The 16,038-nt window shown below is 49.6% G+C and overlaps 1 protein-coding gene across 7 annotated transcripts in view; it reads right to left on the reverse strand.

The window, feature by feature from the left end:
* The window catches only part of GRAMD1B (GRAM domain containing 1B), a 186,446-nt gene that overhangs the window by 103,270 nt on the left and 67,138 nt on the right, over window positions 1-16,038 (reverse strand). The window contains exons 1-2 of one of the 7 annotated variants that reach the window (XM_084782042.1): window positions 1,582-1,672; window positions 913-956 (exon numbers count right to left, since the gene is read on the reverse strand). The exons of the other annotated variants lie outside the window; for them this stretch is intronic. The gene's annotated coding sequence lies outside the window, so the exon portion shown is untranslated. Of the gene's footprint in view, window positions 1-912; window positions 957-1,581; window positions 1,673-16,038 lie in introns of those variants that run through there. 7 annotated transcript variants of the gene reach the window in all.

A 16,038-nucleotide genomic window follows, 5' to 3' on the forward strand; every position in this document is an offset into this window, starting at 1 on the left:
GTCTTCCATCTCTGTGAGAATGGAGACCCTGCCATCTGGCCAAACAGCAAGGCCCCCTGCAAAGGCCAAAGTACAGCTGTCTCCTTGCACACAGAGGTATGGGAGGGGCCGTTGAGACTTGCCTCCCCCAATGCCCCATCCACTACCAATGGCTCAGGCTTCTTGTTTGGAAAAACACACAGGAAAACAAATTTCCAACCACCAGCAGCATCCAGGAGAGTAAGAACAGTACTCAACAACGCCCTCTAGTGTGTCCGGGACCGCAGGTACAGCGCCCAGCCACTGTATCCCTTCAGAGGCTCAGACCAGCCTGACATTGGGGCTGCCAGGAGCCTGGGGAGGAGACAGCACCTGCCACTCAGGCAGCGAGGAGGCATCACCAATCCCAAAGCCCATGTCTGCTTCAGGATGAGGTGTCCCCGCTCCTAAGGCTGTCCAGCCCACGACACCCCACCCCAGCCTAACTTACACAACAACCAGGGAAGGAGGAGCACAGAAGTTGAGAGCCGGTGTCAGGATGAGCCCAAGAAGCAAGAGTCGGGAAGAGGCAGAGGAAGAAGACAGAGGGCAAGGGAGCCAAAAGGAGAAAGGATGAAGATAAACAGACCACTAAGGAATAGCTAAAGAAAAAGGCAGTCACTGAAAGTAAGTCCAGGCAAGTGCCCTAGGCATGACCACCCTCCTGACCTCCATCCGCAGGCTCTGATGTGTGGACATAGGAGGTGGCCGGTGTGCTGTGCAGCACAAGACACACCCTCCCCTCTCTTGAGGTCATTTCCCTCTGCTGACACAGCCCTGACTGCTCCTGAGTGCTGGGCCGAAGGAGAGGAGGGGAAAGAAAGTGAACCAAAGGCGGAACTCGCAGAACGAAACCACTTACGCACAGTGCGGCCGGCAGCATTTCCATCCTACCTTTGCAGACGCCATGTCGGCCGGATCCATGATCCCGGCTTGGCCTAGGGAGCAGCAGCACCATCCAGGGAGAAAAGGCAGAGTCACAAATGTCCACCCAGAAAGAGGACACCACCCCTCTGGAAGGAAGGCCAGGAGAAGGAGACCTACTTCCACTCTCCAGAGCCCACCCGCCCTGGTACTTCCTCTGTTGGTAATTGAGGAAAGCATACTGGGGTTCCCAGCCAGTTGGGGAAGCAGGCAGTCTGCATCCCCACAAATACCCATGAGGCCCAGTCAGTCCATTTCCCCTCCCCTGGTACTTGGTCTCAGAAGGGGCAAGGGTTGGTTTCCCCAGGCTCCCCCTGCTGGGGGAGAGGATGCAGAGTAGAGGCCCTGCCCCGGCTGCCGCTGTCCCGCCCCCACCCAACCATCACTGCCAGCTGGTACCCACAGATCAGGACAAGGAGCACATGTCGGCAGAGGCTGCTGGAAGGTGCTGGACCAGTGCTGGGGTAAAAGGAAGGGTGAAAGCTTGGGTTGGTAGGGGCAGGTGTGAAGGTGCAGGCACTCAAATGGAAGCAGGGCGGGGGAGGTGCTGTGCAAGGAGGAGCTGGAGGCACAAGGCTGAGTGGCACAGCAAAGTGGAGAAGGCAAAGGGAAAGGAACTCCCCCGGTGAAGCCACTCACCTTGCAATAACATTCAGACTGACTGAGGCCTACACAGAAGCCAGGGGCGGGCAGTTCCCACACCCCCAACTCCACTCCCAGAGACTCACAGCCTCTCTGTCTTAAGGTACATGAGAGCAGCAGGCAGCCGGGCTGGATCTGCAGAGGCCCCTAGCTCCGTTGGAGCAGCCTGATTGGCGGAGCAGGATGACTTCATCCAGCCCCATTCATCACTCTAGGTTTTCTGCCCGGCAGGGACAGTCAGCTCAGCTTGCAGCAACTACAGCTTCCTCTCTGGCCGTTAAAGCAAGCAGCTTGAGATAGACTCTACCTGTCAGGGAGCAAAGGGAACTGGCCTGAGTACTGCCGGCCTCAGGGAAGAGTGGAGCAGACTGCTCACGCTAAGAAAGCACCATGCCAGTATCCACTGTACGCATCCTGTCTGTGGGAGCCAGCACCGGTGGAAGAGAGCAACGCTCTTAAGAGAACACTCCATTGGCGGCACTGACCTTCATACAGAAGCTGTAAACTGTACTTCATCACAGAAAATAAGGCGTGGAAAAACAGATCCAAGCCCTCAAGCATGCCTCAGGACCTCCCTGTGGTCATTTTCTCCCTGGCCTGGCCGTAGGGACATGGATTCCTTTGTGTCCAGCATTTCAAGCTCATAGAGAGTGACCAAAAAAAAAAAGTGGACCACTTACAGATCCACTTTAAAACCTATGGATCCAAGCTCCCCCTGCCCCCCAAGCCCCGTCCTGAAATATAGTGGATCAGTGCAAGAATGTTGACCTCTAGGATCATTTCCACATAGGCTTTTACTATGTAAATCTACCAGGAAATCTACTATTGGGCCAGGGAGATGGCTCAGTGGGTAAGGCATTTGTCACCAAATCTGAAGAACTGGGTTCAGCCCCCAGGACACACATGATGGAGTGACTTCCACAAGTTGTCCTCAGACCTCTACAAGTGCTGTGCCATGTATGGGGCAAACACACCTAAGTAACACACCTAAGTAGATGTAATTTTAAAGGTAGCCAGGCAGTGGTGGCATACGCCTTTAATCCCAGCACTCGGGAGGCAGAAGCAGGCAGATCACCGTGAGTTCAAGGCCAGCCTGGTCTACAAAGTGAGTCCAGGACAGCCAAGGCTACACAGAGAAACCCTGTCTCAAAAAAAAAAAAAAAAAAAGGAAAAAAGAAAGAAAGAAAGGTCTAATTATACCCCCCAAAAAAGCTACGATTCTCAGAGAAATTAGACCTTCTTTTCCCTAGACCCTGCTGCTGAAAACCCAGCCCCTAGACCACAGAAAAAGCCAGGCAGGTACAGGATCGGAGACTGACCTAGAGTGAGAAAGAACCATGGACCGAATGCTCACTGTCCACTCCCTCCCCCACTTCTCTTGATTCTTTTTTATTGCCTTCCTTAATTCAAGCCCAACGTCAAGGCAGGAGTTCTAGGGCCTAACTCAGAAACATGCAGAGCTGACACATACAAAACCGTCAGCAGCCAAGGCAAACATGGCTGGCTGCAGATAGATCTAACCCTTCCATCTCAAGTGTGGTCATGCCCCGCCAATATTACCTGGACACTCAGGAAGATTGTGTCTTTATGCTGGGGGGAAATCTGACTCTGAGAGGACTGCAGGCTTGCTTACTCCAGTCTGCTCACTTCGGCCAGGTGACAAACACTCCTGACACTGAGTCACCATCAAGGAACACTTCCAAGTTCATAACCCAGCAACTGCTTCCTGGCCTGCAGGTCCCCTGGTATCTCCTCTGCTGTCCACTCCCCTGCAGGAGACTCATATCTGACTGTGAGCCATGAACAAAGCGAAGCAATGGATGAGGCAGGCTGTCTTAACGCCATACCCCATGATCTTTGGAATCTAATCTCAGAATTGCCTTGGGCCGTGGTTGTTTGAATCAATCACGGACAAAGCCCTTAAAAGGGAACAACTTTTTTTTTTAATGTTTTGAATTATTGCCACTTTTTATTAAAGAGGAAATGATTTGATTTTCTTCCTCAAAACATCAACATGTGAGTGTGCGCACACGCACGCACGCACACACACACAAACACACACACACACACACCCCTCAATTCACAGTATGTGTCAATGCTCATGAGTCTGGCATAATGACCAGAGCAATAAAACTGTCCACTCTCCATTTTCACAGGGTTCTGTAATTTTTGTTTGTTTGTTTTGTTTTTGTTTTTCGAGACAGGGTTTCTCCGTGTAGCCTTGGCTGTCCTGGACTCGCTTTGTAGACCAGGCTGGCCTTGAACTCACAAACTCACAGCAATCTGCCTGCCTCTGCCTTCTCCAGTGCTGGGATTAAAGGTGTGCACCACCACACCCAGCCCAGATTTCTGTAATTTAAATTGTGTCTCCAAATCTGTCTGTTAGTTCCTGCTGCAGGGCACGGCTGGCATGCCTTACCCTCTACCTAGGGGTGGGGCTTCTCCTCTCGCAGATATTTTGGTTCCACTCCTTTTTTCCCCACTAGCCTTTTTACCCACCTCCCTGCCCTCTCTCCTTCCCTTCTCCCTAACCCCAGCTCGGGAAAGCTATCCCTTCCCCTCCCCCTCCTGTGCCGCTTGCAATAAACCTGCATTTATATATTATAGCTTCGTCTCCATTAGCTCGGTCCAATTATTTAACCAATCACTGTCGTCTCCTTGAATACCCTATAGATACACGATACAAAGATGATTAACCTGAGATTTATAGCTATGAAGTGTCTTGTCTAAGGTCACATAGTGAGCAACTAAAAACTGGACTCAACCTCATATGAACTGAGTGCATACCTTCCCCCCCACAAGCCTCCACTTCTCTGTACCTTCTCAGTCTGCTCCCAACTCACGGAAGAAAATATCAGTTAAAGCCACGTGAGAGGCAGGGGATGTAGCTCAGTCGGCAGAGAGCTTGCTTCTCGTTCATGAAGCCCTGGGGTCAATCCCTAGCAATTCATGAGCAGGAAGTAGCAACACATGTGACAATCCCAGTGCTTAGGAGCTGGAGATGAGGATCAAAAGTTTAAAGTCGTAGCCAGATGCGGTGGCGCACGCCTTTAATCCCAGCACTCAGGAGGCAGAGACAGGCAGGTCATTGTGAGTTCAAGGCCAGCCTGATCTACAAAGGGAGTCCAAGACAGCCAAGGCTACACAGAGAAACCCTGTCTCAAAAAAAACCAAAAAAAAAAAAAAAAAAAAAAGAATTAAAATCATTCTCAGTTACATAGCAAGTTTGAGGCCACCTTGAGTTACGTAACCCTGTCTCGCCCAAATAACAGCAAAACTAATTCTAATTTAAACCCAAGAGATCGATTCATGCCTTTAATCACAATATTTAGGATACTGAGGCAATAAATATAAACAAACAAACAAATAAATAGCAAGATGGCCCAGCAGGTAAAGGTACTATAACAAGACATTAACGGGCCAAGTTCAGTCCCCAGAAGCCATGGTGTAAAGAGGGAGCCACCCCCTGAGAATTTGTCCTCTGATCTCCATGTGCACATGTACACCAGCACTCATATACAAACATACCAAGCAGACACATCATAATAATAATAATAATAAATAAAATATAAATTTTAATTTTAAAAATACACAAAATGGCAATTGATCCAATACCTGCCTTTGAATTTTTTTGGTTTTGTTTTGTTTTTCATGACAGGGTTTTGTGCTCACTTCGGCAACACATATACTAAAATTGGATTGAGACAGGCTTTCACTGTGTAACAGCCCTGGCTGTCTTGGACTCGGTTTATAGATCAGGCTGGCCTCGAACTCACAGAGATCTGCCTGCCTCTGCTTCCCGAATGCTGGGATTAAAGGCATGTGCCACCACACTCGGCTTGAAACTTTTTTAAGATGGTGAATTATAAGATAAAACATTATTAAAAATTGGGGGTGGGGCTTGAGATTATCAAAAAGTTAGTGTGCACTTTTAAAGAAGTCTCCTGAGCCTGGTATGTAGTAGCTAGTCCCTGCACTCAAAACTTTGAATCTGCTCCCTAGTAAGGAGGGGTGGGGGAGCCTCTTCTCTGAGGCGGACTCTGTTGCCTGCTTTTTGATCACTCCCCCTGGTAGGGCTGCCTCACCAGACCACCCACTGTGAAGAGGACACACTCAGTCCTGATGGGACTTGATGAACTGGGGTGGGGGGATCCCCTTTTTTGAGAAATAGGAGAGGGGAAAAGAGGGAAGGGGAACCAGCAATTTACTTGTGTTCACCTTTAGGCAGAAAAAGAGTACAACGTGCCTTGCCAATGTTTAATTCAACAATCCAAGTTAAAATTGAGGCAAGGGAGAGATACACATCTTGGAACCTGGAGATCCATTTTCCTCCCATCCCAAACACACAATACACATGTGCCATGAGACAAAAGTGCATGTTATGTCCTTTTTACTTGAAATATTGGGGATCAGACATGTCATGTCTGGAAAGTGTCTTAGATTTAGACATTTGCATATGGTTTCTCAGATGAACCTTTGTTGTTGTTGTTGTTTTGATTTTTTGAGACAGGGTCTCTCCGTGTTAGCCTTGGCTGTCCTGGACTCGCTTTGTAGACCAGGCTGGTGTTGAACTCACAGCAACCTGCCTGCCTCTGCTGGGATTAACAGCGTGTACCACCATGCCCAGCTGCCAGATGAACCCTTCTAATTCAAAATATCTAAAATGCTCCAAAATCCAAAATCCTCGCCCAGTAGTAGAATTTAGGTCAATGAATATTTTTCTGTAACTCTGCTTAATGTTTTTAAAAGCCTCGCTCTATGGCTTCGGGCAGGGCGCAAGGCAAGGCCTTTCTCCTACTCAAGAGGGCTACCCCTTCTAGATTCTTTAAAAAAAAATCCAACAACACGGGGGCTGTGCCACTCCACAGGTACGACACCACACCATCCTCTCAGAGGCCTGACACGTTCCCTCTGGCTATCCTGTGGCCTTCAATCCTCTCTGTGTTCCTGGGCTGACAACCAAATGTGCAGATGGAGAGCGGAAAAGCTGGTACCCACAAAGGACATTCTGTTTCATCAAAACCACACAGAAACCAAATCCTCGATAATTGGCGTCTGCCTAGTCTCTCCAATGACAAGGGAAGGCACCTGTAGTCCCCAGGACCTGTGAGGCAGAGGCAGGAGGCACCTCACAAGCTTGAGCCCAGCTTGGCCTACAGAGTGAGTTCCAGGCCAACTGGGGCTACTTGGCAAGCTCTGCCTTACTAAAGCAAACAACCAGAACCTGCCGCGCATCCCTGGAAGGCGAACATCAGCAGAAGCATCCGTGTGTATTCCACAAGGCAGCTCAGTCCTTGAACCGCAGGCATGAGGGAGAATGGTATTTAGTGCAGAACCACCTGCGAGACACGGCCGCACGGAAGGGAGGAGACAGTATTAGGCTTCAGTGTTCGGAGTACAAAGAAAACTCTGAGCAAAACAGAAAAACCGAAACTGACATTTAAAAGAGGAGAAACTGCTGCAGAGACCCCTGGGCCCGTGCCTCTTCCACATAGCAGAAAGGACTTTTTAGTTCCCTATGAAATAACTGCCTCTAGCCTATGCACTCACTTTTAAAACTAGAAACCTGAAGCTCCCTGTTCTCCAACCCATTTCATTTCTCCTAATTTTTAGAGAAAGAGTGAGAAATACTCCCTTATAACATTCTCTGTCTAGGGCAATTGTTCATACTAATTACTTTACCCTAGGTATTACTTTCTGACTGCTTAATCACGGCACTTGAGACTAAGTTAAGGAGAAGAAATGATAAAGAGCCAGACGCCTTTGAGAAGGCCCGGTTTTGACAACACAGTAGAAGGCGATGTGACAAGTCTCCAGCTCCCCGGGCACAGCTCTGAGGCACAACACTGCACCTGCGGCTGCTACAAGAGCCTTCACCTCAGCAGCTGCTTGGGAGGTTGGGCAACAAGGAAGCCAGTGTGGTTGTTTCAAACCCTGGTCAGATAAACTTTTCTGGCACTGCATTCTGGGAGTTGTAGTTCTACGCAGCCAGCATTTGGCAGCCATGTTTACACAGCTTTCAGAGTATACAGCTGGATCTTTTCTCCTGACCAAGACTGCAAATCTACAATCAGATGCGTTTTCCCAAATGGTAACATCCCTTCTCTCTGGAGTCTGGGTGCTGAAAAGAAGGCAATGAGACTGGGAGAGATTCACAGAACTGTAGGGAACTTGAAAAGGTAGAGAGTCTAAGAGTTCTCTTGTAGACTTTCTGCTTGTAGGAAACAGGTTCTTTGGAAGGGGAAACAGGAAGAGAAAAAGGACAGTGCACATTCCCTCGCTGGTGTATGTCTGCATGAGTGACTTTCTCATCTTTTGCTTGTTAACCATCAACCTTCAGCAAAGCACAAGGAAGCGCTGAGACTTGAATTCTGACTCAACCACTCACCTCTGTGTAACCTTGGGTGAATTACCTAGCCTGCTGGTGTCCCCATTTCCTTATCTATAAGACAGGGATATTACAAAACTCAGAAGCACTTACAAAGTCAGAAAACACTGTAAAGGGCTTGGAATCCTGTCTGACATATAACAAATACTAAGTCAGAATTGGCTCTGTGTTTGTTATTCAGTGGTAGATTGCTTGTCTGTCTTCTCCTTCTCCAAGCAAACCCTTGCCCCAGGATGTCCATTTTAAGTCTCTCCCAGAATTGATGGTAAGAGAAGATAGGCAGCTGAGAAACCCAGCTGCTGTTTGAAGTTAAATAGAGCCATTAAAGCAGCACAGCAAACAAAAAGCAGTCACTAGAATAAGGCCAGGAAGGCGGATTTGTATCAAGGGTGCTACAGGGCAACACCGATGGTGCTAGACACTAAGAGAAAGTCGAACTTTGGATCAACAGAAGGAGGTCACATAAAGTGAATTATGGAACAGGTCTGTAACCCCATCACTCAGGAGGCCTGAGTTCAAGGTCAGCCGTGGATGTGGCTCAGTTAGGAGAACGTACAAAGCCTGAGGTGGCTGCTCAGCTCTGCATCACCTGCCTGGTGGCACTTGCTTGTAATACCAGCACTTGGGAGGTAGTGGCTGAAGGAAAAGAAGTTGAAGGTCGATGGACGTGGTGGCGCACACCTTTAATCCCAGTACTTGGGGAGGCAGAGGCAGGCGGATCTCTGTGAGTTCGAGGCCAGCTTGGTCTACAAAGCGAGTCCAAGACAGCAAGAGCTACACAGAGAAATCCTGTCTTGAAAAAAAAAAAACCAACAAAAAAAGGAAGTTAAAGGTCATCCTTGGCTACATTGTGAGTCTGAGGCCAGCCTGGGCTACATGAGACCCCTGTGTCTCTCGAAACAAAAACACCATAATCCACAAGGCAGTCAGGAAAGCGCATCTAGCTGAAGGAAGGAAAGGGAGACCAAGTGATTAGAGTCAGGGTGGCAATGACCATGAGAGGATAAGATTGAGCACCAGAGAGCTGTGACTGGAGAGAAGCTCCCCAGCTTGGGGAAAGCCAGAGGTGAGGGAACCACCCCAGGATGGATCAGGTACAAACTTTGCAAAACAGAGCTGCTCTCCAGATACGTGGGGGCTGAGAGTAGAAGAGTTTCTAAAGAAGTTTAGACAACAAAGGAACAGAGGTAGTGGGAAGAGGGGCATATTAAGAGAAGGGAGCTGGCCAAGCCTTAGAAGCTAGTCACCTATATCAGTGTACCCCCTGTGCACTGTGGGGGATGTCCCAGTGCTGGTGCTGCTTGCTAGGACAGCCTCCCAGAGCCCCTTGCTTTAGGAAGCACCCAGCTCCTGTTAAGACTGTAGGTCTGGGTTGCGCTTAGACCTACCTTGTACCCTAATGCTGCCGCACCCCTCTCCCTAGCCCCCCGGCAGAAAAACAATAAAATTAAGGAGATATCCATCTTCTTTAGCTGCTGGCAATTCCTGAGATCCCATGGGCAATAAATTAATATTAATGTATTACCTCACCTCAGCCCCTATGACTTAACAGGGACTAGAAAGCAAAGTGCTTAACATCCGAGTCCAGTTATATATATATATATTTTATTTTTCAAGACCTCGTTACTACACTCATCCAGGTGTACAGAACGCACCTGTAATTTCGAATGACCCGAAAAGGAAGCAGGTCAATTTTATCTCTAGAGGAACAGGAACCAAGCAGGTAGAGTCACTCCCATCGCGGAACCCTCAGCACCTGTGTCACAGAACTTCAAATGACAACCAATAAAGTGGGAGTTCAAAAAAAGTTCAACCTGAATCCCATTTACCAGATCACCCGTCACTGTCACCCTCAAGGATGATTGACACAAAGGAGCTTCTGCGTTTGTGCACCCACGGGTGTGGGGCAGTAGGTGCGTACAAACATTCTCCGCCCCTCCCAGCTGCCCTGACAATTCTGAAGCAAGGTCACAATGGGCTTTGTTCACTTCCAAGGAAGACACTGGCCTTCAGCATAAAAAGGAATGGCAGAGGAAAGTATCATGTGTGTCCCCTAGAAAGTTGGCAATATTAAGATAAAAATGATTGGTTTCAGGGCGCGTGCACACACACACACACACACACACACACCCAGCCCACTACCTTTTTGTTTGCTGCAGATGGTTAGTGGTCCCTGGGCTATGCACCAGACAGATACTGAGAAAACAGACGCTGGGTGCCTAGGCTAGTTGGGCACAGTTCTACTAAATTACTTAAATGCTTAGAACAGGGTCACAAGGAGGCTTCCAGCTAAGGATATGTTCCCTGAAGCAAGATCTATGACCACGAGAATCAGAAGTTCTTGTGATACCCATTACCTGGAAAATTCCTGAGCCTGCCCAGGTATACATGAAGTTACAATCAATGCCTAGGGGTCGTATATATTTAACAAGCTCTTCTTATAAGTCTCAGACACATACATGGCTGAGAATCAGGCCTTGGACATACGGCTGATCACTCACTGTCCAGAGAGAGTGTGGACACTAACCCATCCCTGTAAAGGTAATGTTACAACTTGGACTTGTAAGTATAATTTTATTTCCCACTCAGAATCTCCACATCACCACGGACACACTATACACACTGAGGTGTTGGTGCAGAAAGGCACATTCACGACACAGTGGTAAAAACATACTGAATATGGCTTTGCAACCACGCTGATGTTATCACCCCCTGGTACAAGCACTGCAGTGCAGGGATGGTTAGGTAAGTTGCAGAGTGCTGCTATGAGCTTCCGCTGTAAATCAGTAATTGGGACGAGGACTCTGGCCCTCAACTCCCCATCTCAAGGTTGGTGTAAGAAGGAAGAAAAGACCGAAGCACACACGGGATAGGACAAGCTGTCTCCCACTCACATTCCTTCCTTACTGTAACTGTTAGGAGGATGAGATTTCTCCTAGCAGGAAGTAGGAAAGCTGGGGGGAATGAAACTTACCATCCACCCTGCCAGTTGTCCTAAGCTAAATCCCAATTATGGTGTCAGCAGGGAGAGGGTATTTTCTGAGCTATAATTAACAAGCCCTTTTCTCAGGCGGAGAAGAAGTGCTGGAGTAGGAGAAAACACAGAGCAGGTGATGGTTACACCTGCAGACAGTTCTGCTGACAGCTACAAAAGCATCCAGAGCTGCCAGCGAGGAGAGCGATAAGCTGGGAAGACTGGGAGGGGAGGCAGAGGCACCCGCGAGCCTCCCTGCTGTGCCTCCAGTTCTGAGGCATCCCCCCCCCCCCCACACACACACACTATGCCTCCAGTTCTGAGGCATCCCCCCCCCACACACACACACACTATGCCTCCAGTGCTCCAGTTCTGTTCTCCATTACCCACAGTCCGTATGCGCTATCTTCCACAAGACCAAGTGCTCCCCCAAAGCACGAGGATCAGATGAAGGGGGACACATGGCGGGTGGTCACAGGTCAAACCACTTCCGCGATCGTGAAAAGACCGAAGATGAACAGCATGATTCTGTTTGGGACAACAGCACCGCTGAATCTCGTGATCACAAAATGTTGGAAGTTAAAGCAGAAAACCTTGTCTCAACTTTAAAAAAAAAGCCTTAGTCATTCACTGGTTCAGATTCACTCAGTAGATATTTCTGAGTACCTACAAGGTACTAGGGCTGAACAATTGACAATACACTAAATCAGAGAGAACCAGTCTCTACTCTCATGAAGCTTATGGACTAATAGGGGAGAGAATGGTTAAAGCAACAAACACACAACTGTGACTTGAGGCTAATGCTTAGTGCTAAGATAGAAAACAAAGCCATTGTGCCATCATGCCCTTGTAATTCCAGCATGTGGGAGTCTGACGCAGAAGGATCACGGAGTTATAGATCAGCCTGGGCTACAGAGCACCACCCTGCTTCACACAAACAAACAAAAGCAAAGAAAGGGAGGGGGCTACCTCACTAAAGGTCACCAGCACTGACGTGGTCCGCTAAAGGCCTACTGTGTGCATGGCATAGCCTGTGCTGAGGAGAGAGACTCAGCCCGGCTCAGCAACCACCAAACCTCAGGCCAGGAGAGACCCCCGGGGAAGGGAGCTACCAGTTCTTGGCTACATGGTGCTCATAAGCATCTACGCCTGTGCCTCCTGTGTGTCTGGAGAGTTGAGGGAAGCGAGGAGGTGGTGGGAGACAGATGGACAGAGACAGAGACACAGAGCATCAAGACCAAATCAAAGTCAACCTCTGGTCCCTGATTGCTCTGAAACTCATTTAGCCTCTTAGTGCTTTCTTTTTGCTCCTTTTCTCTCCTCGCCCCTTTTGTCCCATTTTTCCTTTCTTGGATGCTAACCTTTGTTTTCACATGAGAAAAAACAGATGGGCTCCCCCTTTCCCACAACTTACACAAGCGTACGTGGTCCCTGGAGCCCTTGCAAAGGCTTGGAACCGAACTCTGGTTCAGCACTCGAATCTCCTGCTCCCAGCCCAGCCTCCTCCTCTCCACCTGTCACAGAGGCCAAGGTACAGCATGGTCTACAAGGGGCGCTGCTGCAGCGCGGGTCTACCAGATTAGGGGCCTGCCTTAAGACAAGTGGCCCACATATGGACGGCACTCACAGCTCCACGTCAGCCTGCACAGGCAGTTCCAGCGTCAAAGCCCAGTCCCGAAGCAAAGGAACATAAAGGGTGACCACATGAATTCAATATCCCCACACACTTCGATCTTAAGTGTCCCTCTCGGTCAAAAACAATTCTCAGCACACACAGCATACAGCATCTTTCTCTCCGGCCCTCCAAATTCTTTACTGACTGATGTCCCATGAAAGAAACAAAAGCTGCCATCTAGCTGGCTGCTTATGAAGAGCACAGAGAGGCAAGCCAGCTCTTAGGAACCACGTAGTGAGGCACAGAATGAATCTCCCAGTCCACACCCCATCTGCTGCCCACCTTAGCTTTTCCCTTCAGCCTCCTGCAACAATCAGTCTCTAACATACCTGTCACTCAGCAGGAAGCAATCATGGAAACCAAGCCATCCCAATCCTACCCTGCCCCTGCCACTTACTTGGCTCTGAGCAAGGCCAGCTTCTTCCTCAGACAGGACACATGGTAGTGGCAAGTCCGCTTGACAGCTGTGCTGCACGAGACGGTCTGGGTGCGCAGATTCTGCACCATGCCGGGCTCAGAGGAGGGCTGGCCACATGGCAGCCAGGACCTCGAGGGCTGCAGGGTCACTTTAGAGGCACATGGATGACACACTGCCTCTGCAGCTGCCCCTGTGAGCTTCTATGCACACTGCCTCCATGCTCTGCAGTCCCATACAAACCACGGAAAGGGCAGAGGGCCCAGTGTGAGAGAGTCTGGTGCTCTGCGCTATGGTCGGCTCCCCGGCCCTGTGTTTGAGGCACAGTACCACACAGAGCTTTCCCCCATCCTTCCACATCTGGCGGTGCTCTGGATATTTGGCAAGCTTCTGCTCCCTCTGTCCTCAGACAGGGAGGACGGAGGTGTACCTGCATGTGATGTCAGCTGCTGGCGCTGGCGGGGAAGGAGGGGCCGAGGGCACTGCTCCCAGAGGGATTGCTACTCAGCTCCTTCCTTAAGGTAAAGATCACCTGAGGGAAACCAGGGCCACGGAGAATTCAGTGGCTGGACAGGCAGATGGAGCTAGAGTGCTGCGGGAATCTGCTATGGCACACAAGACCACAAGCAGAGCTGAAGACACCTCTCCGTATCAGGACGGCGGTGGTGGCTATGTTGGTTTGCTTTCTGTTGCTGTGATAAAACACCATGACCAAACACGACTAGAAAGGGAAAGAGTTTGTTACATCATACAGGTTAGGGACCACCACGGAGAGACACAGTTCCGAAGCAGAAACTCAAGGGAGAATCCAATGTGGAGCCTGTGCACACATAGGGAGGCAAGGGGTTGATTGACGTCAGGGGTCTTCCTTGGCCTCTCTTTACTTTTTACTTGAAGCAAGGTCTCACTGAACCTGAAAAATGACTCGCCTGCTTCAGCGACCTAGCCTGCCCAGAATAGCCTAGGGCCCAGGATTACAAACGGGCCACCGCCGCGCACAGCTTTTATGCGGAGGCTGAGAATACTACTCTAGTCCCCATACGTGCAAGGCAAAACTTTATCCACTATGCTCTCTCTCCAGCCTCCCAATGGGTGATGTTTGTGTGTTCATCTGTTGTTGTTTTGTGAGACAGGGTTTCTCTGTGTGGTCCTGACTGACCTGGGACTCTCTCCGTAGACTAGGCTGGCTGAGAGCACAGACTGTTCCGCCTGCCTCTGCCTCCCAGTGCTGGAATTAATAAAGGTGTGCTCCACCACTATTATGTTAGTGTGCAGGCAATTCAACTGGCTTGCCCTCCGGGGGCCTTTAGGGTCCTGACAATGTCCGATGTCACCACCTGCATCCTATGTCATCACCTGAGCCAGGTGTGCAGGATATAACCCGCCTGCCACCTCAGCCCCCTCTCTCCTCTCTCTCTCTCTCTCTCTCTCTCTCTCTCTCTCTCTCTCTCTCTCTCTCTCTCTCTCTGTCACTTCTTCCTCGGCTTCATTCCCTCTCTTAGTTCCCTGGGCACCCCTTCCCCTGTTCTTTCTCTCCCCTGCTCCCTTCTACCGTAAATCTCCTTATACCAAATATGTTGTGTGGAGGCCTATTTATCAATATGATAACAAGTTTCTCCCTCCCTTCCTTCCTTCCTTCCTTCCTTCCTTCCTTTCTTTTTAACCTAAATCAAGAAATCAGCAAGCTTGCTCAGCAGGCTGAAGTGGATGAAGGGTCTTGCTAAACAAACCTGGAAAGCCGAGTTCAAACCCTGGAACCAGAGAGAAAGAAGAGAAAACAAACCCCACAAAGTTGCTCTCCGGCCTCACACACATGCTGTGGTATTCGTGTCCAGACACACACACACACACACACACAATCATAATATATATTTTAGACCTTCAGCAGGCAAAGTTTCTTGCCTCCAAGACTGAAACCTAAGTTGCATCCATGAGGCCCACATGGAAGGAAAAAAGGCGACTCCTGCAAATTGGTCTCTGATTGCTATACAGGCACCTTGATATCCATGCTCCCCTACACACACACACACACACACACACACACACACACACAGAGAGAGAGAGAGAGAGAGAGAGAGAGAGAGAGAGAGAGAGAGAGAGAGAGAGGTGCAATTTTAAATTTAGTAACAATAATGTAAAACTAATATCCGGCCTCTAGACTGTTCACACCCCACCTTAGAGATGATCTCCTTCCTTACTACTCACAAGGAGAGCCCCTGAGTTCCCAGCGTCCCCTGCTCCTCCCTCACCTGTGACTGCACCTGTACATCTTCCACCCATTCTTCTTATTCCTCACCTAGGAGTGTTCCTTCTCCTACCCTCCGGGCCTCTCCTTCCTGCCTCCGGACACCTTGCTGCCTTACATTTCAATCGGAGCACCCCAGAGCAGCCTGGGATCCCTACTCAGCTCAGAGGACCTCCCTCTTCCCCCTAACATCCCCCACCCTGCACCCATATGCTGCACATCCAATTCCTTCCTGGCCTAGACCAAATCTTTGAAGGTTTGTTTGCAGTGCTGGGGATGGGATCTGAGGCCCGGGCACACTAGGGCAAGTGCTTCTGCACCAAGCTACCCCTGCAGCTCTGGACAAGTTTTGTTTTGTTTTTGTTTTTGTTTTTTCATTTTTTTGAGACAGGGTTTCTCTGTGTAGCCTTGACTGTCCTAGACTCACTTTGTAGACCAGGCTGGCCTTGAACTCACAGTGATCCACCTGCGTCTGCCTCGCCTCCCAAATGCTGGGATTAAAGGCGTGCGCCACCACGCCTGGCCTCTCCCTTGGCACACTTTGTATGCCATCATTAAAACCCATTAATCACGGCTGCGCTTCGAATGCTTCCAAACATACACAGTGTTATTAATAATACACAATGCACATGCTGGGCGTGGTGGTGGTGCTTGTAATCCCAGCACTCAGGGAGGCAGAGGCAGGCAGATCGACCGCTGTAAGTTTGAGGCCAGCCTGGTCTACAAAGCAAGTCCAGGACAGTCAAGGCTACACAAA

The sequence above is a fragment of the Acomys minous genome (assembly GCF_964271855.1).
Source record: "Acomys minous genome assembly, chromosome: 5".
NCBI lineage: Eukaryota > Metazoa > Chordata > Mammalia > Rodentia > Muridae > Acomys > Acomys minous.